This window comes from Phaenicophaeus curvirostris, chromosome 2 (genome assembly GCF_032191515.1).
Source record: "Phaenicophaeus curvirostris isolate KB17595 chromosome 2, BPBGC_Pcur_1.0, whole genome shotgun sequence".
NCBI lineage: Eukaryota > Metazoa > Chordata > Aves > Cuculiformes > Cuculidae > Phaenicophaeus > Phaenicophaeus curvirostris.
Genome location: NC_091393.1, coordinates 112,910,449 through 112,934,037, shown reverse-complemented (window position 1 = coordinate 112,934,037; position 23,589 = coordinate 112,910,449).

The window sequence follows — 23,589 nt, the reverse complement described above, 5'->3', positions numbered from 1 at the left end:
AGTCAAATCCAGTGTGTAGGTTAATAAGGCTTAAACTTTAAAGGAACGGTGAGCACCTGATTGACATGTCTGTGAATAAAAGTGCAGTGGGAAGTTTTGTGTTTGTGAAGTTAGTATGCACAGAGACACAACTGAAGTATAGAATGAAGTGCAGTCAGTTATATTAATGCAGGGAATCTGATTTGATGATTTAACTTTGCTTTCCAGACTTCAAATAAATTTTTGAAGTATTTCATAGATTTCAAATAAAATCCTAAAGCATTTCTGGCTTGGATGGTGGTTTGTCTTTGCTTAAAGTTACAGCAAGATTTTTTTTTTAAAATTGTTTTGATTTTTTTTATTGAGATACAAGTGTATAACAGAAATCCAAAAGCCACTGAGAACACTGAAAAAAAAAGCCACTAGCACTGAAAGTCCAGCTATCTATAGGACAAACAAAGAACGTATTGTCTTACAGCTGCGTAGAAGTTAAAGACAGTGTACAGTGCTTCAGGTTTTCCTAAACATGTGTCTCAGAGACTTTTTATTTTTGCCAAGTAATAGGCAATGAGTGCATTCTGTCCTGGACATACTTTTTCTGCATTTCCAAAGGATCTTCTGTAAGTGTGGTACTCAAACCACAGTCACTTTTGCACATAGGATGCATATGCTAATTAAGCATTTCCACTAATGCTTTGAAAAACACAGCCTCAGCTGTCTTTTCCATTATGTAGAATTCTGAAGTCGGTTGAAAATTTTTGAGCTAAGCTGACTTCCACCAGGAAATGCAGTTCCTTGAAAATCAAAACATTTCTCAGGAATATGGCAATGCTGGCACTCACACACACGTGTGTGCATATATATATATATATTTATTTAAATAAGAAATTCCTTCAATTTTGATTTCATAATATTAATAGAGTATGTCAGGTATAAAATAAACTGTTTTATATAAACATAAACATTAAAAGTTTAATACTTAACATTTAAATATATAGTAATTCAATATCACTGAGGTAACAATTTTAGTTGACTTTTTTTCAGGATTTCTGCTCTGCAAAAGATTCTGGGTTTTTTGTTTTGTATCAAAATTGTGAGGAAAAAAATAAAAAAATGGTTAAATAACATGATTCCAGGATAATTTCTTCTTCAAAGGATGTTCCTCCTGTAACTCAAAATAATATCAGTATCATTTGGTACCTTATAAGATGCATCCGCAGGGCCTGAGGGAACTGGCGGATGAAGTTGTTAAGACACTATCCCTCATATTTGAGAGATCATGGCAGTCTGTTGAAGTTCCCACTGACTGGCAAAGGGGAAGCATAACTTCCATTTTTAAAGAAGGAAAAGAAGATGATCCAGGGAGCTACAGGCTGGTCAGTTTCACCTCTGTACCTGGAAAGGTCATGGAGCAGATCCTCCTGGAAACTCTGGTGAGACACATGGAACATAAGAATGTGATTGGTGGCAGCCACCATAGCTTCACTAAGGGCAAATCATGCCTGACAATTTGGTGGACTTCTGTGACGGGGCTATAGTGTTGGTGGATAAGTGAAGAGTAACTGACGTCATCTGCCTGGACCTGTACAAAGGATTCAACACTGTCACATAGAACATTCTTGCCTCTAAATTGGACTGGCATGATTTGACGGATGGACTACTCAGTAGATAAGGAACTGGCTGGATGGTTGCAATCAAAGTGTTGTGGTCAATGGCTCAGTGTCCAAGTGGAGGCTGGTTATGAGTGGTGTTCCATAGGTGTCGGTATTGGGACTGGTGTTGCAGACACGGACAATGCAATTGAGTGAACCTTCAGCAAATTTGCCAGTGACACCAAGCTGTGTGGCATGGTTGACACACTGGAGGGAAGGGATGTCATCCAGCTGGGCCTTTACAGGCTGGAAAGGTGGGCCTGTGTGAGCCTCATCAAGTTCAACAGGGGAAGAGCAAGGACCTACACCTGGTTTGAGGCAATCCCAAGCACAATTACAGGCTAGGTGGAGAACAGATTGAGAGCAGCCCTATAGAGAAGGACATGGGGGTGCTTGGTGGATTAGAAGCTCAACATGAGTCAGCAATGTGCACTTTCACCCAGAAAGCCAACCATACCCTGGGGTGCATCAAAAGAGGGTGACCAGCAGGTCGAGGGAGTTGACTCTGCCCCTCTACTCTGCCCTCATGAGACCTCACCTGCAGTATTGTGTTCAGTTCTGGAGTCCTCAGCACAGAAAGGACACAGATCTATTAGAGTGAGTCCAGAGGAGGTCCATGAAGATGATCAGAGGCATGGAGCACCTCCCCTGTGAGGACAGGCTAAGAGAATTGGGCTTGTTTGGCCTAGAGAAGGGAAGGCTCCAGGGAGACCTTCTAGCAGCCTTCCAGTACCTAAAGGAGGTCTACATGAAAGCTGGGAGGGGCTTTTAATAAGGGAGTGGAGTGACAGGACAAAGGGTTATGTTTTTAAGCTGAAAGAGGGTAGATTTATATTAGACATTAAGAAGAAACTTTTTACTGTGAGGGTGGTGAGGCACTGGCACAAGTTACCCAGGGAAGCTGTGGCTGCCCCATCCATGGAGGTGTTCAAGGCCAGGTTGGATGGGGCTTTGAGCAGCCTGATCTAGTGGAAGGTGTCTCTGCCCATGGCAGGGTGGTGAAACTGATTTTTAATGTCCCTTCCAACCCAAACCATTCTATAATTCACACTGAAAACTCCAACACTCCACATACTAGAGTATACAAAATGACTTTGTAAGTAAGTAAAGAGGGACAATTGGGGATTTCCTACCAAAATTATTGTCAGAAAGTGAATTTTTGTGTGTGCTGTTTTGACAACATTTTCAACAAGGCAGATTTCTGAGACTTGTAATGGCATTTATTGTCAAAACCATCGGGGAAAAAAATCTACTCAGTGCATATGGAATATCAAGTTCTAGAGCCAAAAACAAGAAATGAGTCTGATTTCAAAGCATTTCCTTGTCTTTAATTACTATATGGTGTGTATATAACTGCAGAACAAATGGGGCGCTACTTCTTAATGCTTAACAAGAACAGCATTTTCTCTATTCTTATTTAACATCACTGAGTTCAAGGAAGTGAACAGACAAACTGAGTTAGAAAATCAGAGCAATTCATCTGTTGTGAATAACATCTTCTTGCATATGTTGTCTTCTGAGAAAGGCAAGCAGTGGTGGAGAACAGAATGTTTTCTGCTCTTGTGTGATTAAAGAGTCCATTAATTTCAGTGTGTCTGTTTGTAAATGCACTGATTTCATTCTGTGTTGTGGAGATGGAATCTGAACACTGACTTGCTGAATTTTAGGGTTCTGTTGCAGACCATTTTAATGATGATTTGGGTCAAGGTCTTTGTTTGTGCTATGAAGCACATATGCATCCTTTTTTATGCAGGAAACATTTAACAGAAATAAAGAAACATTAATCTTGAATTTAAGACACGCCCCCTGTCATGGCTTGCTGTTAATAGAAAGCATGCAGACCATCCACTATATTACAGAGCTAGGTTAAAGGATTATTCTGTAACGTAGGAGTTATGCATTTAAACTTCACAAGAGGATGAAGTTAGGTTTTCTGCTTCCCGAATAAGTAATCTAAGCAGCTTGCCATTATGGAAAGGGTTAAGGAAACACTGATTAGATATATGATGGCTAACACAAAGTCCTCTGTCCTACTGTTTGGGATCAATCATTCGAACCAGAGATTGGTTGTGCTGTGGAGTCAAGCAATCAGTTTTCCCATGGGGACTTCTTCATGCAGGGCTTGTTAGGAGAAGCAGCCTGTTGTTTCAGGCAAATGCAAAGTTAAATTAATTAAGTTTCTTGTATTTGTCTGAAGCTACAAAGCTATGTTAACGTTGCATTTTAGAATCACAAAAATAGTAGGCAAAACTTGGGTTGTTGTATGTTTTTTTTAGCTACCTTTTTTAAGAGAATGTAAAATGCTTGATTACACACCCCTGAGCAGAAGGGGATTCCACATTTTCTGTCTGAGTGGACACAGGCACATCATTTCCAGCCTTATTCAGGAAATTCTTCGATACAGAGTGACAAAAGCTCAGACATGACCCTGCTTCTGGAGTTTAATCTAATGCTGCCTCTAGCACCATTCTGCGTGTAGGATATTTGATGATTTTTCATGGGTGCCTTGTTCTCTCATTTGCATACAATGTTTTGCCTTAGATAGCCTAATCTAAGAAGTCTGCATCACCCTGCTGGCAAGCGTCATACTGAAGGTGGCACATAATTATTCAACAGCCTGCATATTGGCCAAAATCTGCTTCTGATCACCTGCCACATAAACTTTTGGGTTATACAAGATCCACTTGCAAATCATGTGATTTGTCATCCAGTTTCTTCTTCCAGTGCTGCTTCCTCCCACCCCACTATTTTTTAGAACAAAACACGCAAGGTAACATCATTTTTCAGCAGAAAATGGTACAAAAAAATGCCTCCGTTTTCTTGTTTGGGAAACGAGACCATGTAATTACCTTCATTTCTTTGTTTAACATCTCTAAACGAAAAGAAAATTTGCGAGGCTCTTCGATACTTAAAATTGATTATGTTGTGTTTCTTTGAACCCACGGGATTAGTCTGGGGCATTCCTCTCACGCTAAATTGGCAAGGGCTATGTTATCTGCCCAAATGCTGGCACTTGTGCTCGAGAGTCAGCGCCTTTGATTCATGAAGCTTTGGCTTTGATACAAGCATCCCCGTTACCTCTTGCACTGAGGATCTGGCACAACCCCTGTTGGTACTTCCATGAGGACATACAATGTTCCAAGCCTCCCCCACTGCGTAGACAATTCCTTAGTGGGGCAGGCTTTCCAAACACATTGTTTCAAATAAATGAATCACTCATTCGTGAAAAATGAAAAAAAAAAAAAGATCACAAATACCATCAAAGCAAATTCTGGGGTTTGCCGCCCACATCACTGACATCATGCTGCCAGCTAGAGAGCATTGAATAGGACTCCTTACAGAGTCCATCAATGCCACTCTTTAAATGGCAATTGCCTGAAGGGGCTGCTGGTTTGTGATATGAGGTACTTCTTCCTTAGCAGAGGAAAGGCAGCAGAGGCTAGGATTTCAGAGCAAGTCCCTTCAAATGGCAACTAAACCGCTTGGCTTGCCAAAATTTCTCTTTTTCAAAGGACTCTTATTTTGGAAGGCAATTAATTTATACTAGGATGAAATATTTTTTTTTAAAAGGAAAAGAGCTGTCTGCATATGAGAAAGAACTTCCTTTATTAAACTGGAGGTTTGTTGAATAACAGAAACAATAAGGTCTTCTTATCATTTATGGACCAATTAAAACAGACCCAAGTGAGGTCTGTCCAAGCTAATCCCAGAGCTGGTGTGCTGCGGCGTGTGATACATGGATGCGCTGAGCTGCCTGGACCCAAGCCAGTTCACATCTGATGCACCATTCCCACACCAGGCAGTGTTGTGCCCAAGCTAATAAGCCCTGTTGAGAAAATGCAGTGACAGGTCACGGTGGCACAGTGCTGTGTTACATGCACAGTGCTGTGTTACCTACACAGTCTGGATGTAATGGCATGAGTTTCTACCAGTTGTGGGATTTTTGCCACAGATTCATTTCATGGCACAGACTAATTTTCAGTAATTCTGTCCATGGAGTCCTTTCACATCTATGCATATGTCTTTGCATAGTCTTCTGTCCCATAACATTGTCTTTCCACTGTTTTTCCTGCGATATTCTGTCTTGTCTGCTTCTCAGACAAATGACTGAAGTTTGCTTCTGGTGATCTTTGTTTCTGGAACACCCCCACTGTGTTTATTCATAGGGACCTGCTTCTTTACACATCAGGTCTTCTCTAATGCTTATGTAGCTTCATCCAGTTAAGGTGAACTGGTAAGCAAACCAAGACAGTTGGATTATAATAAAAGAACAAAAAGTGAAGCTGTGAAGGCTAAGAATTTGTAGTCTTTCAGTATAGTATCACCTTAACTTCAGTTCCTACTTGCTGCTGATTACATCTGCACATTAGCTGCTCTGTATTTTCAAAGCAAGCAACACTTACCCTGATACATAATGCACAGAACAAGGGGACACTGACCTGCCTGAGGATTCAGGGCACTATAGCAGTGCAAATAATTAAAAAATAGAAATTGAGACTGCCAGGAATGGTCTTTCACTGACCCAGAGTGGATGGATAAAATGATCAGTGATGACTTTCCCTTCTCTAATATCTGCCAGACAGTCCAAATTTTTAATCAGCATAGGAAAATGGTTGAATATCATAACCATATGGCACTGAGAATACACATTATTGTACAGTAGCACTACACTAATTTAAAGTCTGTCACCACTTCCACTATGGACCTCTGTTTCCAGCAATAAGAAACTATCACAGAAACATTTATTTGAAGCTGAAGAAAATCTCTGCCAGTACAGGCCTTAGATATATAGATGCTTTAAACAAAATTTTATTTAAATATCTTGGCTATTTTGTCATTACATAAGTTAAAGAAAGGTTTCAGTTTTCACCCCATTGTTCAAAATTCATTTTATTTAAGACATTAAAACTCCATGGTTCTGGAAATATTTAAGCATATTTATTTCTGCTATGGACCACTTTTCTGACTGAAAGCAGTCATTAATCATTTGGTGAATTTAATAGCTACTGTATAACTATGTGTGTGTGTATGTATATACACACACACGCATTGTTATATTTACATTGGAAAAACATCACCAAAAATGAAGCCACATCAATTTATATGGGAACTCAAAGTTTTTGTGAGGTTATTCTACATAAAGCTGGTCAGACCACACAATCCTCTTATAGGAAAGAAAATACTATTTATTTTCCACTTGGATCAAAGTCCGTGTCCTTATTTAAAATGTCTTACTGATGTTTCCATCACACTGGAAGCAGCTTTCTGGTCCTGTAAACTTAGGAAAAAGTCTGCAGTGGATTCACAAAGGTCCTATGACCAATCATAGACCTTATGCACAGTGCAAAGGTGGCATATCCTGTGGAAAAGGGCTTCTCTGATTTCCATTTTTAGTAATCTCTCCACGGCTGAGGTAAGCATATCTCACCTGCTGTATGCTCTGAGGTTAAGTGCTGATGTGAGAGTAGCCATTACTTAGAAAGGTCATATCAAGGATAAATTAGCCCCAATTAATAATGAGTTGATGGAAGTTTTTCTCCTGAAAGTTCAGGAGACAAAAATCTCTTTTGATTTCCAGTGGCACAGAGGTTGCTAGAGCTGAACGCAGGGGAGCTGCACAGGCATTTTCCAGGAAAGCACCAGGAGGAGGAAGATGTTCAGCCCTAAGCCCATCTCATGTAAAGGGGCTGCTGTTGCTCTCATGGGAGAGGACTATTTCTTTTTTTCTGCCCAGAGCAGTCTGAGAATTGGCCAAAGCAGTGTCTAGAAAAGAATAAGAGGGCAGGTCTATCTGACCATCCCCCTCACTGTTTCCTCAGCCTTCAGCTACTTTCAGCCCAGGGGTTTCCTGAACTGGATGTGGTTTTTACATACTCATTAATTCTCAGTGGATTTCAGTTCCATGAATGTGCAGTGTCTCTCCTTTAATCCATGCAAGATTTTGACATCTGAAGTAATTCCTTTGCTGTGGAATACATCATGTCTTTGTGAGCAGTTAGTATAAGTGTGTGCTGGCTCATAATTTCAATATGCCTCAGCAATGCAAACAACAACCATGGCATTACTTGACAATAATTTTCCATGTCCCTGAGATGGTTTGTTCTGATGGTCAGGGTCATTTTCCTCCCAGTCAAAACTTTATCCCCATGAGGCAGCTGCCTTGTTCTCAGTGACCTTTTTTTCCATAAAAGAAAAAAAATCACATTGAATTGGTGTATCTCATCACAGAACACAGGGGAATTGTCCATATGACCCCAAGCCTATGCAGAAATACCCATGGGCTACATCCAGATGAATCAGTGAAGCAGATCAATGGGAGTGAATCTGTAGGAGAGAAATATTTGTTTCTGAGGCTTACATCCAGGTCTTGCAGCAGCCGGCAAAAAGAAGGAATGAAGGATCATGTATCCTGACCGCCCCTTGGAGCTACAGTGCTCTGAGTGAGCTTCTGGAGCAGCATTTACTGTTATCCAACATCTGCTCTCCCAGACCACTCCAAAATGCAGAGCAAGGCACAGAAAGTGGAGTAACCCATATTATATGGTTCAAAAGCTCACTCATGGCCCTAAATAAAACAATAATGCAGACACATCCAGTCAGACAAGGGGAGCAGCATGACTGAATGAGTTTAAGCAGGCAGACAAGGCACCCATGCTGCTTTACCTGAGCTAAATCACTAGGATCCAGCCCTCTACCAATGCACAACACTGCTCTTCACTGCACAGATATACACAATGTGACAGTGGCTCTGCTCTGTTTTTCTTCTGCTGTTGGTGATTGCACCACCTTACCTGGCAAAAACTGGCACAATTTCATCAAAGTCAGCAGTTCCTACCTGGGGCTGAACATCTTTACTCAATGAAAAGAAAGATCTGGAAGTTTCTTAGTAAAAATTATGTGAAATGCTACAAGAAGAACTATTTCTTCAAGGAAACGCATTGCAGGACAGTTGATAAGATTTTTCCATTTTGTATTGTTGACTCCTGATGAAACAGAAGAGTTAAGAATGCAGGAGAGTTTAGTATAACCAGTATTAAAGAAACACAGAGGGATAACAAAGTTTTCACCAGAAGACCTGGTCTTACAACACCACAACCACGGGATTTCGATGTATTAGGGACTAAATTCTGTGCTTCATTTTACCTCTGCTGAACACTTCCCTGCAGCGCATTTGTGATGGTTTATTCTCTCCTTCTGTTTCACTTTAAAAAAAAAAGTGAATCAAACAGCATAAATTGTCAAAGATGCAAACCTGGCCCCCTGCGACTATATTACAATGTAGCACCACCTTCTGGCTACTGAGAAACTGTTAGTGGCTCCTTTACCTTTTTAGTTTTCATTTGGGCATCTGTTTCTTAATTCCTTTGTTGCAATTTAAAACGAAAATGTGGAGATTAGTTTTCACGGCTGCAGCTATTATAGATGTTTTTATTAACAGCTGCTATTTTTCCAATAGAAGAGAGATTTCTAACACGGACCAGTTGGAATTGTGCATTTCAGCCTTTGTTGAAGGAGGAATGTGTATGTTCATTTTTTATGATCTGTAATCACATGCTGGTCCTGGGAAACATGCCACAAAGGCCCACATATGTAAGTAGTGGCAGCTGAAAGTGCATAATTCATGAGAGAAACATCAGGATCGGAGGAAATGGCATAAATAGCTGATTGACATGACACATCTTATATTTTTTTCAAGGATTTGTTTCCTTTTAAAGATGTGAGCTGCTTTTTAAAAAAGAAATGTGTAGACTGCCAAGTCATAAGGTTCTCCAGGTCACTTACTTGTTTCTCTGAAAGCAAAGGCATTCTTGTGTTTTCATTCTGCTTTAATTAGAATGGCTTTTTTACAGTATGTGGTCTTTGTTCTTCCAGGTCTCTACTCCACAGTTTCATTCAACCCTATTGTCGATCCACATTGAAACCAAAAGGGCAGTCGAAACAACTTCATCTCAGAAGGAAATCCTATAAATACTGTAATTGCTGTGGAGTTTAATCTGGTTTCTTAACCTTTGATTCAGTTTGGATAGGTCTCAGGGCACAAAAGAAACAAATCTTTTTTTTCAGCTAAAGACTTCATTTGGCACAAATCTGGACAAGGCTTAATGATAAAAGAAATGTTTTTAATGGAGAGACATTAGATGCTGCCTAAATTTCAGCTGGAAGAAAGAACTCTACCCCACCCCCCCAATTACAAAGGCAAATTTAGTCACATCCAATCTCTAAGTACATTTTATAGAAATATCACAAACAACAATGTTCTCAGGGTATTTCTACTGGAAATAATGTGAGAAAGAACATTCTCACATTACTTCCAGTCAAAATGCCATAAAAATGCACAGTTGATAGCAAGCATTCTCATAGCATGTTAACAGGAAAGACCTCAAGAAAACATTTTCTCATGACATTTCCTCTGGAAGAGGGCGGAGCTGGAGAGCACTGCCCTCCTCCACTCCCACCAGCATGGGAATGTCTCGGGGTGAGCTCTCCAGTGAGAGCTGCAGGGAAAGGATCGCAGAGGACATGGAGAGGCAGGAAACCTGATGGGATTCTCTCAGTGAAGAGACCAATTATAAGGGGGGAAAGACTCTTTCATCCAAAAGAAAGCACTAGAAGTAAGCTCACTGATAATTCATAGCTCAGAGTAACTCATGGATGAAATTATTTATACATCAGGATTTTCAATATAATATTCCCCAAGAAAGTGTGTGTGTGAGAAGGAAAGAAAGAAAAGATGTTTCAACTGGTATTATTTTAAAAAGATTTCATGTGCAGAATCTCTGTGGTGTTTTCTTCCTGAAAAATTTGGGTGTGGAATCAATTTCTCTACACAGTCACACTGACAGTCTGGACGAAATTAAGTCTCAGCTTCCTTAGAAACAGTTGGACTCGATGATCTTAGAAGTCTTTTCCAACCTAAATGATTCTGCAGTTCTGTGATTCTATGAAAGAGCCATGGTACCTACTAAAGAGGTGGGATAAAGCCATAGGACACCCAAGCTAATTTACCTGCTGTGATTTGCACTTATTACATCACTCTAGGCAGAAAAGTAAGTCCTCAATTTCCCCTTTCAGGAGTCCTCTAGTTCTCTGAGGTTTTGCAGAGTCAGTGATCTTCAATTCCAGTGCCTCTGAGAGGTACTTTGATAAACAATATGAGCAGCAATAATTCCAGCTTCTTTATTCTATCCTACTACTGGACTTCAGCTGCCAGATGGAAGCAACAAGACATTTTAGTCTTCTTGAACTCTTCAGTCCATCTTCTGAGGTTCACCTGTTAGACATATAAGAAAAGAAAAAGCTATTTCCTTTGAAGGGCAGTGGGTGGAGGAACTCTATATCAATAAATACAAGAAGAATGTCATGAACTGAAAATCAGGATTACCCCTTTCTTTGTAGCCACAAGCACCTGTTTCCTTACTAAGGTGAACTGCTTGTTGTTCTGTTTCTACCTGTCTTACCAAGAGGATAAGTTTATCATTATTCCCGGTGGACTGAATAAAATGTCGTAGGAATTTAACCTTTCCTTAATTATTTTCAGAAAAATCACACTTTTTGCCTGGATTAAGTGCAACTGTGGAACAACTAGAACGCTTCCTATACAGTTTATAATGCCACAAGGTACTTGCATCTATCCAACCATCAATCAAATTGTTTTCAGTTTGTAGCTCCTCTCAGCCAAAATCTGTGATCTGATTGACATGGCTATTCCTCCCTGGTTTTGCACTCTCTTATCTCTCCCACAGCAAGACAAATGGGGATTTTTTGTTTATGCTTTCATTCCTCCTAGCCATCACATTTTTCCTATGCTTAGTACTAAGCTGACTCTTCTGAACAGGCCACACAAGAAAATAAAAATGAGACACTGCCCTGTGAATTTTCTCTAGGTTTTTCTTACATCGTGTGCCCAGAGTCAATGCATCAAAGGTTCTTTTTTTTTAGCTGGAGCTTTTCCTTATTTCCCATAGTTTCCCTAAATTACTTTCCTTCTTTCTTATTTCACTTCTTAAACCACTCTGTATGCAGTGAGTAAAGGGTGGTGTGTGTTACCTGGATGTGGGGTGTAGAGGTGATAACACTTTGCCCTTAGCAAGTCCATGTTGTTCTTGAGCAGGAGAATGGGCTGACCTGACTGGAGACTGACTCACGTGAATGTCAGACCTAGTCACTCAGGTAGTACAATATGGGGTAGGGAGGCATTTTATGCTGGTTAACTGACCTTTCTAGGTAGTTCCTACTATGTTTTAAGTCAACAGGAAAATTCCTTTCCAACTTAAAATTCTACTATAACAAGATCGTAATAGTATCTACTTGTGTATCTTAACTCTGACATTAGCATTTATCCTTCAGATGAAACTAAGGAATTCACACAGCTGACAGACACAAATGATGTACTCTGAGTAAAATGTTATCCCAATGCCTAGGATTAAAGACTGGTTGAAATAAAAGCAGGAAGATCAGAAACTCCATAAACTACGTGGACTTCCATACTTTTCTGTTACAGAGATGGAAAATGAAAAAATTTGTCCGTGCTCTCTATATATTGAGTGGTACTTATACTGGTATAATAGACTATTTTTATGATGAATAAGCCATTAATAACATAGCAATGAAGTATGATACATATATAGTATAGATTTTCAGATTTGCATAATGCAGAGGAAAGAAAATTCAATGTAGAAATTTGCAGATGTGTTTAACAGGCAACACAGCAACTCTTCAAAACTGAAATAGATGGCATTTAGAGTTATTAACAACAATATCTCCATAACTATTGGATTCACCTGTAGCCATGTAGCTAGTAACCACATCACTACCAGAAGTTATATTTCATTGGTTTAATATTTCAGATGTTCAACTGCTTAAAATTATTGGCCAGCCCAAATTCTTTTAGAAGTAATACTATTTAAGTTAGTTACTGTATAAACAAAATTCAACTGAAAGTAGAAGTCCATCATGTTAATGCTATGTATAGAATGAGGCAGTCCCTGACCACTCAAATTCATGGTCTAGAACGTAAACAGTGGCTGCCAAGTGTAGCTGCACTGTCCTAGTTTTACATCTGGGGAAAAAAAACAACAGAGAAATTGTCTTATTAAATCTAATGAAGATTCAGAGATCTGGAGTTTGGCCTGCAGAACAGTGGGACAAGACCGGTCTTCCTTCCCAGTAAGCAGTTTCTTTCAGTGTGTGTAACTTAATAAAAAAATGTGTAGGAGTATATGTATTATTTACTGACTTGAAGTGTTCTTTATTTGAAAATATGTGAAGCCTCAGCAAAGTTATACAAGCTAGCAGGCCTACCCCACTTGCCTTAATTGTTTCTCTGATTTAGGTGCTCTTTTCATACTCACTTTTTCAAGTACAAGCAATCTAATAGGAATATTTCTCTCTCTGAGCAAAAAATAAAGGAGGCAAATGTTTCCTAAAGCCTGAGGTTGGTTATTTGCTTCTTTGTGTGATGTAAATGTCCTTGCAATTCCATCCTGTGCTTTCCTCCTACCTGAAGTGACAGATTAAAAAAAAAAAAGAAGTAAGAAAGTAGGAAAGCTGTTCCTGACAGTTTTCCGTCTTTGGGGTATTAGCGGTCAGTGTGTCAGTTAGACACTGCTTGGGGCTCAATCCCTCACTTTATAATTAGAGCTCATTTCATACAGAATGAAGTGGTGGTAGACAAACGTAGATATGTGTACAGACATGAGTGTATGTCTCCTCTAGAGATTTTCAACAGGAAGTTGTCTGCCTTTGTAGCAAGGGAATAAATGCATTCAGCTTTCCAGAATCCCATTTTACTTTAGAGAGGCTTTGGTACACTACTATTTCCACGGACCTTTAGGGACGGGATCCTAAAACCACCTTCAAGGTGCCTGAGAAAAACTCATACCTTTTTAAAAGGCTGGCATCACCCACATTCAATTCATCCATGTATTGTTAAAGGGAATTCACTCCCAAGAACACCATTACTAAAACATGAATCCAGTAACATTTGACCAAATAATTCTTCAATAACCCCTGCTCCAAATTTAAAGCCCCAGATGTAGCTTGATGAGGTCAATACCAAACATCTGTAAATTAACAGAAGTTCCTGTTTCATTTGACTATGTAAAGGTAGTTCTTGGAAGAGTTCTGTCTTGTTCTGTAATGCTACTTTAGGTGCTGCTACGCTGAATGGCTAGTAATTTGAAATCATTACATGGCTGAGATTAAAAAAAGAACATTTATGAGTACAACATAATCTTATTAATAAGAAATAGAAAGACACGAGGAAGCTGTTTAGAATTTAAAGTTCTTGAATGCTATTTCTGCAGTATCTGATGAGCTCTGATTAACAGCTTAAAATTATCAAATGGAAAAATTCCAGATGGAAATAATGACTGCAGACTTAGTGATGAATCCCTCAAGAACGTGTTGTCTCCATCTTTCCGGGCAAAGCAAAGCTGTGAACCGTGCAGCCAGTGATCTATTTGGGAATTCTTTACCCCTTGTATAATTACCTAGGTCATCTACCCACACTATTTGATATTTCAGTTGCTGCTCTTCAGTTTTTCTTCTGTCACTGAAAAACTGTTTTGTCCAACATTCACTGTTGCTTTCCTGTTGGACTCATTACTGTAGCGAAGATAACTCTTCATGAAATTTTTGACAAGTCTAAATTTTCATTCAGCCAGTACCTTGCTGACAGCAGAGGGATAGTTCACGAGAACAGTTTCTCAGCAGTGTGTGGGAAGAGTCTTTATCCTGGCAGTGCAGATAGCTTGTCAGGATGCAGCTGCTCTGACATGATTAATACAAGCTCATGTTGCTGAGCAACCTTAATGAAGCTAAGGATAATCAACCCACCACTTGCACAGATCTCTGGACTTGTACTTCCCCATGTGTTTTCTGTCATCCAAATCCTACAGTGTATGAAGGTACCTGAATTAGCCCAGGAATGTGACATAAAGGAGCCAACGGAGAAAGTTGAAGAAACTGATTAAAGGATTTAAGATTTCAAAGGCCATGATCCATCTGGATTGGTTGTTGAAGAGGGTGAGGGTGCCCAGAGATGGCAAAAGAAGGATCCCCGACCCTCCTGACCCTTTAGTGAAAAGAAGGGATGAGAAGGCAAACGTTGTGTTCATTTGTTCATTTTTGTTTGTGTGATTTAGACAAGGGGAAAGGAATAGAACTCTCTGGGTGGTCCTGAAGCTACCTTCCTCATAAAATTTGGAGAAGGTTCCCCATTTAAGCATAGTTGTGAATGGGGTGTGACGGGAATGACTAGAAAATACAGTTTTTCTGTCTTTGTGAAATAAACATTTTTCTCCACCTTTCTTCCTGAATGTTCCATGCTTCTGCTAAAATATCTTCAGATGATTCATGAATGACCTTGATAGAAAAAACTCACCCTTTCACATTTGTCCAGGATCAGAGACCTATCACTGAAAGACATGGAAAAGCTGTAACTCCTGGACTCTCATCGTTTTGTCCAGGTATGCTTGTGGTGCAATGATCCAATATCAACCAATCCTGTTAAAAATAGGGTATTATTGACCAAAACCAACAACAGCAACAGGATGCACAAGATTAATTTTCCATTCCTGTTTGTTTGGTTTTTTCCATCCATGAAATGACTGTTGCATGCCTGTGCCTCACTCACCCAAAATGCAGCTGTACCCACTGTTCCATTCCTGCCCAGTATCCCTTCCAGCCTCACCTGAGCTCTCCTTTTTTCAGTGTTTCTCCCATCCCAGGGCTCTCAGGGTAGTCTGAGTCTTCTTGTAACGGGTCAGCATCTTCCCCTGGGAAGATCACTGCTGAGAATGTGGTGGTCCAGGGATATAAGGACAGATTGGTGGACACGCCAGGCACTGTCACATACAGAAGGGCTGGGATGGATGCCTACCTCTTACAGATGAACCAAATAACTGCATATGTTAGTGGAATGGCAAGGACCAAATGGGACATGCTTATCGTCCTTGTGATTACTCAGTGAGTGCCCTGGCCCAGGCCTGGCAGATTTTCAAGGACAAATATATTCCCTGTTAAACTGGTGGGAAAATAACCGCGTGAATTAATATGCTTTGATTCCCAGGGGTTCTCATGGTAAATATTCAAGATGTTTGAGAAGGAGATTTTGGTCCAAATGTGGATGTGTGAGAGATATAGTTGGATGTTCCTTTAGGAAACTGAGTGTTGCCATCCCAAGAAGACAGCCAAATGGCCCCATACATTCCACTTCTCTTTGAGTTTGGGCTTCTTCAGCTGAACACTGGGGAGAAAAAAAAAAACAACAAACCCAATTCTGCGTAACTTCAGATCTCAAAGATTTTGGTATGGGAAACCAGGATACACTGTGAATTATTTTTAGTGTATGTGCGCAATTTATATCCTGACAGTGTTTGTAGTGCGACACAGGACTTTTTTTGTCGTGAAACATGCTTGTTGGGATTTGAATCTTGGAATTTGATGGCTTAGATCTTTTCCTAGGGTGTCCTGCAAAAGCAATTTGCACTGACTTCAGAACACACATTGTGTGCTGTGGTGGTAGTAGTCTAAGATGCATTAATCCCCTGTAAATCCATTGATTTCAGTAAAATATCACCAATTTATAGGAAAATTTTGACCAGATATGTTAAAAAGATTGCAAATTCACAAGTAAATCATTTCATGAAGAACAATTGTGCTTGCATGTAACACGTCATGTCTATAAATCAGTTTGTGCTTTACAGTAGAATTCTTGAGCTTATAGATCATAATGATAATGTGAATCAGCATTACCACTGTTGTTGTCTTGGTAGATGAGTATATTGAGTTGCTCACTCCCTCTTGCTGCTGGATGAAATCTTTTCCCAGGAATATAAATATCACAAGGCTACGTGTGAATATTATGAAATGCAAAAATTTGTGAGTTATTCTGCTTAACATGAAAGAAAGATTTTGAAATGCATCTGTAGTCCACAAAAAACTTTATCACTGTTTTTATAATTAAACCAACCAAATTATTTCATTGGAAAATAAGGATATTTTTTTCATATTTCTTCCTCTCTTGGTAATAAGAACCAAACATCTTGTTTAAGGTTATGGAGTATGCCAACAGCAGAGCTGAGAGAAGACTGTAGGTGTCACAGTTCCCCATCACCTCTGTAATCAAAAGAGAGGGCAGCCTGTTGCAACGTGTGGCATAAATACTGAGAACACATTTTTGAGTTCTGTTTAATTGCAAGTCAGATGAGTCATGGACACTTGGTCCTCACTTCCTAATTCTGGAAGCAAAAATAAATGCTTGTTTGAGGCTACTCTTTAAAAGTAGCCCCAAACATAGCAACCATGGCTAATTGTAAAATGACTCTTCTATTTATTGACAGTTTGCATAGTTAGAAAAGAATTACTAGTATCACAGACTTTTTAACCAGAAAAAGCAAGGAAGACAGCTGTTTTCAGAATGTCAGCTGGGAGAAATGCCCCAACCACTCTTATTTGATGAGCAAACATACTTTCTGAATTGTCTACACTCACACCCATCTGTCAGGATGGCATGGTGCCCAGGCAGAAGCCGGCCAAAATTTTAGCCTCAGGCACTGACATCGAGCAACAATAGGTTTAGATGGGTCATACACGTAACACTGCATATAAAATGTCTAAAGTTTCTTTTTTGTGCCAAGCATGGCACAGAACCTTGGAAACAAATGTCTCCTCATCTATCATTTGGCATTATTGAGACCCCAAATCAAATATTACCTAAAAATTCCATATTCTGGGGTTACCACTACACCACATACAAGCTGGTGTTGGGCTCAGAGCGATTATCTTGTTAGAAAAGAATATTGTGGTTGATGCACACTGTGTGACAAGATGGTCATAGCCACTACTTGCAAGGAAAATTGGTAACTACACAGCAGGGAAATCCACTTTGGAAGCACTGAGGCAGCTGCTCTCCAGCGCAAATGGTTTTCATTTCCTAGAAAATGTGCAGTATACGAAAGGATCAGAGCCTGGTCAGTCAGCAGCTGAAGGAATATGAAAATATTGAAAGAAAGTAATGTAATTTTTTTAAAAAAATGCTATATTTGCGTGTGAAACAACTAGAAGACAAAAGAAGATGAGAACTTGTCCCACTGCATACATAGTCTTTGTAGATAGCTTTGATAGAAATGAGTTCAAAACATTAATACAATAAGAAAATCATATGTAGATGTGATGTCAGCATTTTTAAGATGGAACTACAAAGACTTTTTCTCTTTCAACAAGCCCATGGGGAAAGGCTATTCAATTTTAAAGCTATTTTTATTTAACAAAATCTAGAAGTAGATACTTTCAAAACAGAGAAATGGACTTGCATGGAGTAAGGCAGAGTGAGCTCTTTCCTGTAGTCATGCTTTCTATCTACTCATATTTAGCTTTTTTCTGAGGTACAGCAATCTCTACAGAGAGGAGTTTTTAGCAGACTCCTGCTTGACACGACCTCCTCCATATCTGGCTGTCTGTGCTTTGTTCTTCTCAGCAGCATCTTAATCTCCTCTCAAACTTCTGGCTCTTTGGAAGTTGTCACTGGCTTTATTCCCTCCACTTCTTACTCTTTGGAAGGTTGTTCTAGATTATGTCAATAATGCATAGCTTTAATAGTCTGGGCACACCCTATCGCTCCTAAAGGAGACATAATCATTTCCCCCTTCCATAAAGCAGGAAAAGTTGCCCTACAGCAGGCCTAGAGTAACAATAAATCAGAACACATAATAACTAGTAAGTAAATAAATAAAAAAATATTGAACTCAAACATATTTATAGATCTCTAAATAATTTAGTTACATTAGCAAGGTAACTTTCTTTATTCCTGTAGTTCTTACATCTGTTCAGTAGATGTGAAGGGAAAGTTAATCTGTGCCATGTTTCCAAGAGAGGCAGAAGAAAAAAATGCTGGAAATTTTCTAAAAATGAGCACTGGGATTCTGAGCCCAAATTTGTTGGCTATATTTTTATTTAACTTATTTAACTCCTCGGAGGTGTATACATACTCCTCCACAGCATCCATATGGAAATGTTATCCCAATTCTCAACTTCTAAAAGTCTCCGTTTCTTTTGGATGCTTGAGAAACTGATCTGGCAAATGTCTGTGAGAGAAAACAAAATCTTGAATGTAAGCAGTCATATAGAAAAATAACATTCTTTTTACTGGATTTTTAGTTTCAAAGATGTGATTCAAACTTTAGAAGTTTGAAGCCTCTTATCTAAGCATGAGCATGTTCTTGCACTTCTGTTTCTTCTCTAGAAAACTGATTCATTAACACTAATGTTTCTAGAAGAAAAAAAAATTAGTGCAACTACATGGTCACTGTGTTGAAGTGCTTTGTGGATTATTCTACCTTTTAGATTACTAGAGGTTTAGCTGAAGCTTTTATAAGTTTTCCATGATTTTTCTTTTCTGTGAATATCAGAAAACTCTGCTAACCTATTGTTATACCTATGCATACCATTTGTCTTTCAGACCAAGAGAAAATAAATGAATCCAAGAAACTAGATTTTCTGTTGATATGAAATTTTACTGAAATCAGTGAGAACTGCTTAAATGTGAGTACATTTGGTTGCTAGGTTGGTTGTCAACCTGATCTGTTTGAAAGAAAAACCCAAAGAGGAACATACACTGTTTTGCAAACAGTTGTTTCAGCTCAGCTCTATTTCTTGTGGATTTCTGGGATGCTGATCTTACAGGATGACAGGATAACATAATGTTTTGAATATTATTTTAAGAAGTGAATTAAGTATTCTATTTAATTATGTACACAGTCTCGCATCATGGTTCAGTTCCTATTGTGTCTGATTTCCTTCTGTATGTACTGCATTACACAATTTAATAGTATTGGCCACATGCAATTCTTTCATCCTGTTCCAAGGAGTATCACATGCATAATCACTAATTTACTCTGATAGATAATGTTTTTTTCTTGTTTTTATATATAAATGTCTGTATATATATGTAGGTATATGTAAATATTGCTCTCTGGACTGTACGGCAAAGACTGGTTCAAAATAAGTGAGCTTTGCCTTTGGAGGCAGCTGTGAAATTAGCACTGATCTGTAGTGTTGAGTTCTATGAGTTGTAGCAATTTTGTGGCTGTAAATTTGATTGCTGAACATTTTATTTCTGTGGTTTCCATGGCAAAATGTTGTATTAAAAAAAAAAAAAGAATGAAATGGTCTCAGCAGCCTTGTAACAGAAGTCATAGAGCAGTAGTTTGGCTGCACATTGGTAAGAAATCTTAACTGGGTTTTGTTAGACATCAGCAGTGCTGCTCTTGCAGAGCTGTAGGCAGTGAGATGAACCCAGAATCTCTTAAACAGCTTGGCCTTGAACTTTAGCTGATGGAAAATAGAAGCCAATGATGTAGTGCAGTGCCTTCTGCGATGTGGGCCCTTCTCAGCCTGCAGAGACAGCTTTGAATCTTTCAGAGGAGATTTGTTGTGAATAGATTCTTTGGAAACAATTTGTGTGACTTGGTGAGGATATTGGATGCTGAAAGAAAAAAGTCAATCTTTCTTTGGTGAAGATCTATTTTACAGCTTACTTGAGCTTAGAAGTTCTTGCTGAATTTTTGCATAATGCAGATTTGAATAGTGAAACCATGTTCACTCTGATTCCAAGAAACTGTAATTGCAAAAAAAAAAAACATGGAGTCAGGAAATTTATGATTCTTCTATCAGGGCTGAAATATGCATTTCTGCATGCATATTCCTTATACACTTTCTGTCATTTCTAACTTCTATAAACAGTTAACTCACCTTTTACCATTATGTAATACAGACAGATATAGAAAAGAGATAATTTATATCTAGATAAAGCCTATATTGGGTCACACGAGCTTCTTTCAGGAACAGGTGTCCTTTAGTTTAATTCAGCCTCAGACTCATATATGACAACCCAATGAATTGTTCCAGAGCCAGATAACAGGGTTTGACTTTGTCCTTTGCTTTAGTATTCTTCCTTGCTTGATGCTTCTTTCTTTTTGTGATTTGGGTTTTTTTGTCCACTTTATTAACTTTCCGGCCACCTGATTACACTTGTTGTTGCTTGTTGTTCTTCAGCCTCTTGAACTCTGTATTGAGATTTGCGCACATGAACAGTGAGTATAAACAAACAGAAGCATTTTGCAGCCTTTATGCAGTGACCTCATACCTAACTGTTTAAATCCAGCATAGCACAATGGGGAAGCAGACCCAGGGAATATTGTTAAGGTATAAGTAAAGTTTTCTTAAGCAATTCTCATTGGCCTCCTTCACAGCTACATGAATTATGGGGACACTTAGATGTGTTTATATGGAGATGTACAAAGACGACACTTCCAGCAGAGGGTGGTTAAATTGGAGTATATCTTCAGAACACATTTGGTTCCAGAATAGTTAGACAAAATGATGAGTTAGCAGTGGCTGCTCAATCTAGAAGACAATAGAATAATTTTGGTTGAAGAATGCATTTACTAATATAGAAATAAATCTTGTCCCATAGCTGTAGAAACAAGTAAGTATAATATCTTGAAATTAGACTACTGACTATCTAGTCTCCCTGCAGCAACAGCGGCTCAATTTCAGGGGCTGTTAGACAAAAAACACTCATGAATCTCAGCAATTTATAGTCTTCTTTGTCACATATAATCCTTTCCTTCTCTTAAAACATGAATGTGACACACAGATGCCTGCTGCAGCTCTGAATGGTGGTTTTGGGTCTGTAGATTTGACAACTTGATCCCACAGACCCAGGCAGCTTCACACTCCACTCTAGAACTTTTCTTCCCCACCCCCTGCACAGCTCCAGCTATGTAGTCAGTGTTCCACCTTAGCTCTTCCAAGGCTCCTCGTTCTCCACATGGTTTGTACCTGAAAGTAGATAGTTCAAATTGCCTTTTGAAGTTTTTAAGTCTAGAATTCTGCTTATTAAGACTTAGTTGGATTTTAAGAATGAGAAGCTGACTTTTGAGTCCTACACTGGACATAATCAAGGTACTAATTATCATCATCATCATTAACATAATTTAATTGCAGTAAAACCAACCATGTATTTTAAAACTGCAATAACAAAAGGCCAAACAGTGAGACAATTGAAATAAAGCATAAATGAAAACTGTAGCTGACAGCATTCTAAAAAGAATAATCCAACCACTCTCTGCCAGTGTGTGTGTGTGTGTGTGTGTGTTTGTGTGTATGTGCACACACAGAGATGATACCATACCTCACACAGGACTGTCATTGTCTATTCATTCATTAGAGGTAATTATTTTAATTTTTGTCCCCGCTGACCTGTAGGCAGATGGTTAGCATGAATACCATTTTTATCTGGACACCAGATCTGGCCAGACCACAATCTGTTGGGTTTGATCACTAAACTGACAGCTGCATTACAGACCTGCTTTTTTCTCTTTTTGTCTCTGGGGACCTCAGATTGGATGCACTGAATGTGGACTTCTGCAAAACATGGGGCTTTTTGTCATTTTCACTTTGCTTTCTTTTTATGACCATCCAGTAAATGTCAATACAGTTAAAAGCTAATTGAATCAAACCATGCCAAAAAAGCAATTTTAGCTACAAAATCCTTTTTCCCTTATATAAAAAGCAAGAAAGTAAAAGAGGCTTTAAGGAGCAAATATATGTATGTATGCCAATATGAAAAGTTAATTTAATGAGTTCTAAGCTGAAGTAAAAAAAATCTGTACATGCTCACCATCCTTACTACCTAAAAAACCAGGATAGTGTGTTGTGAGACACGTTTTTAAAGGACCAAAGGACACAGACTTTTTTTTAATTTATGTTTTACATATGGAAAACTTGTATGACAAATAATCCCAAGAATTTCTGTAGGACAGAACTGAATGATATACTGAAGTAGACAGAGATTTTTGTCTCAACCTTGTGTCATTGCTCTCACAGAAACTTCTGAATGCTAGTCCTTAGTTCGGTAAAGTTATCTAAAGCATAACGGAAGTTTTCCTTGAGTAAAGACAGAAATCTTTATTTGCTCTCTACTCAGATGAAATAAAGAAAAATATCTATTTTAAACATACTGATTACTATGTTCCATTTAAAACTGTCAGAATGCCTTAAATAATTTGAAACTTAACATAAAGGACCTCTATTGATCACAGTAAGCAGTTTTCCTCCCATTTTAAGATGCCACTGATGTTGAATCCAGATTTGCTCTACTGTGGCTGCCTGATGTTTATCATAGCACAGGGAAACATGTAAATACTTCTCACGACGCAATGAATTTAACTTGTTACGGGCAGACTGTGCCACAAGTAGAATTCACAGCCAAGGTCTATAATCTTACAGAACAACTTCCTGTTTTATTTAGATTTAGGCAATGTTTAACTTTTATCAAACCATCATTTTCCTTATCTAATTTTAGAACTCATCTCTGGATTCCAGTGTTACAAATATACATAGAGAGGCAGGAATAAAACAAGACTACATGTAGTTAAATGCCATTAGAAAGAGTAATTTCCCAGACACTATTTTTTTTTTTTATTTTCGCAGTGGCAAACACTTAAGCATGAGCCCAACAGACTATTATGGTTCCTCTAGTTTAATATAGGAAAAGAACCTGGATTCTTGCCTTGCTCAAGAGAGTCCTTGCACATTTTTCCTTTTAACATCATAGATTAAAATGTATGAGCAGCCTAAGGAATAACACCTTCAATAGGGCCTTATGAGGAGCGGCTGAGAGAGCTGGGGTTGTTTAGCCTGGAGAAGAGGAGGCTGAGGGGTGACCTCATTGCTCTCTACAACTACCTGAAAGGAGGTTGTAGAGAGGAGGGTGCTGGCCTCTTCTCCCAAGTGACAGGGGACAGGACAAGAGGGAATGGCCTCAAGCTCCGCCAGTGGAGGTTTAGGCTAGACGTTAGGAAAAAATTCTTTACAGAAAGGGTCATTGGGCACTGGAACAGGCTGCCCAGGGAGGTGGTTGAGTCACCTTCCCTGGAGGTGTTTAAGGCAC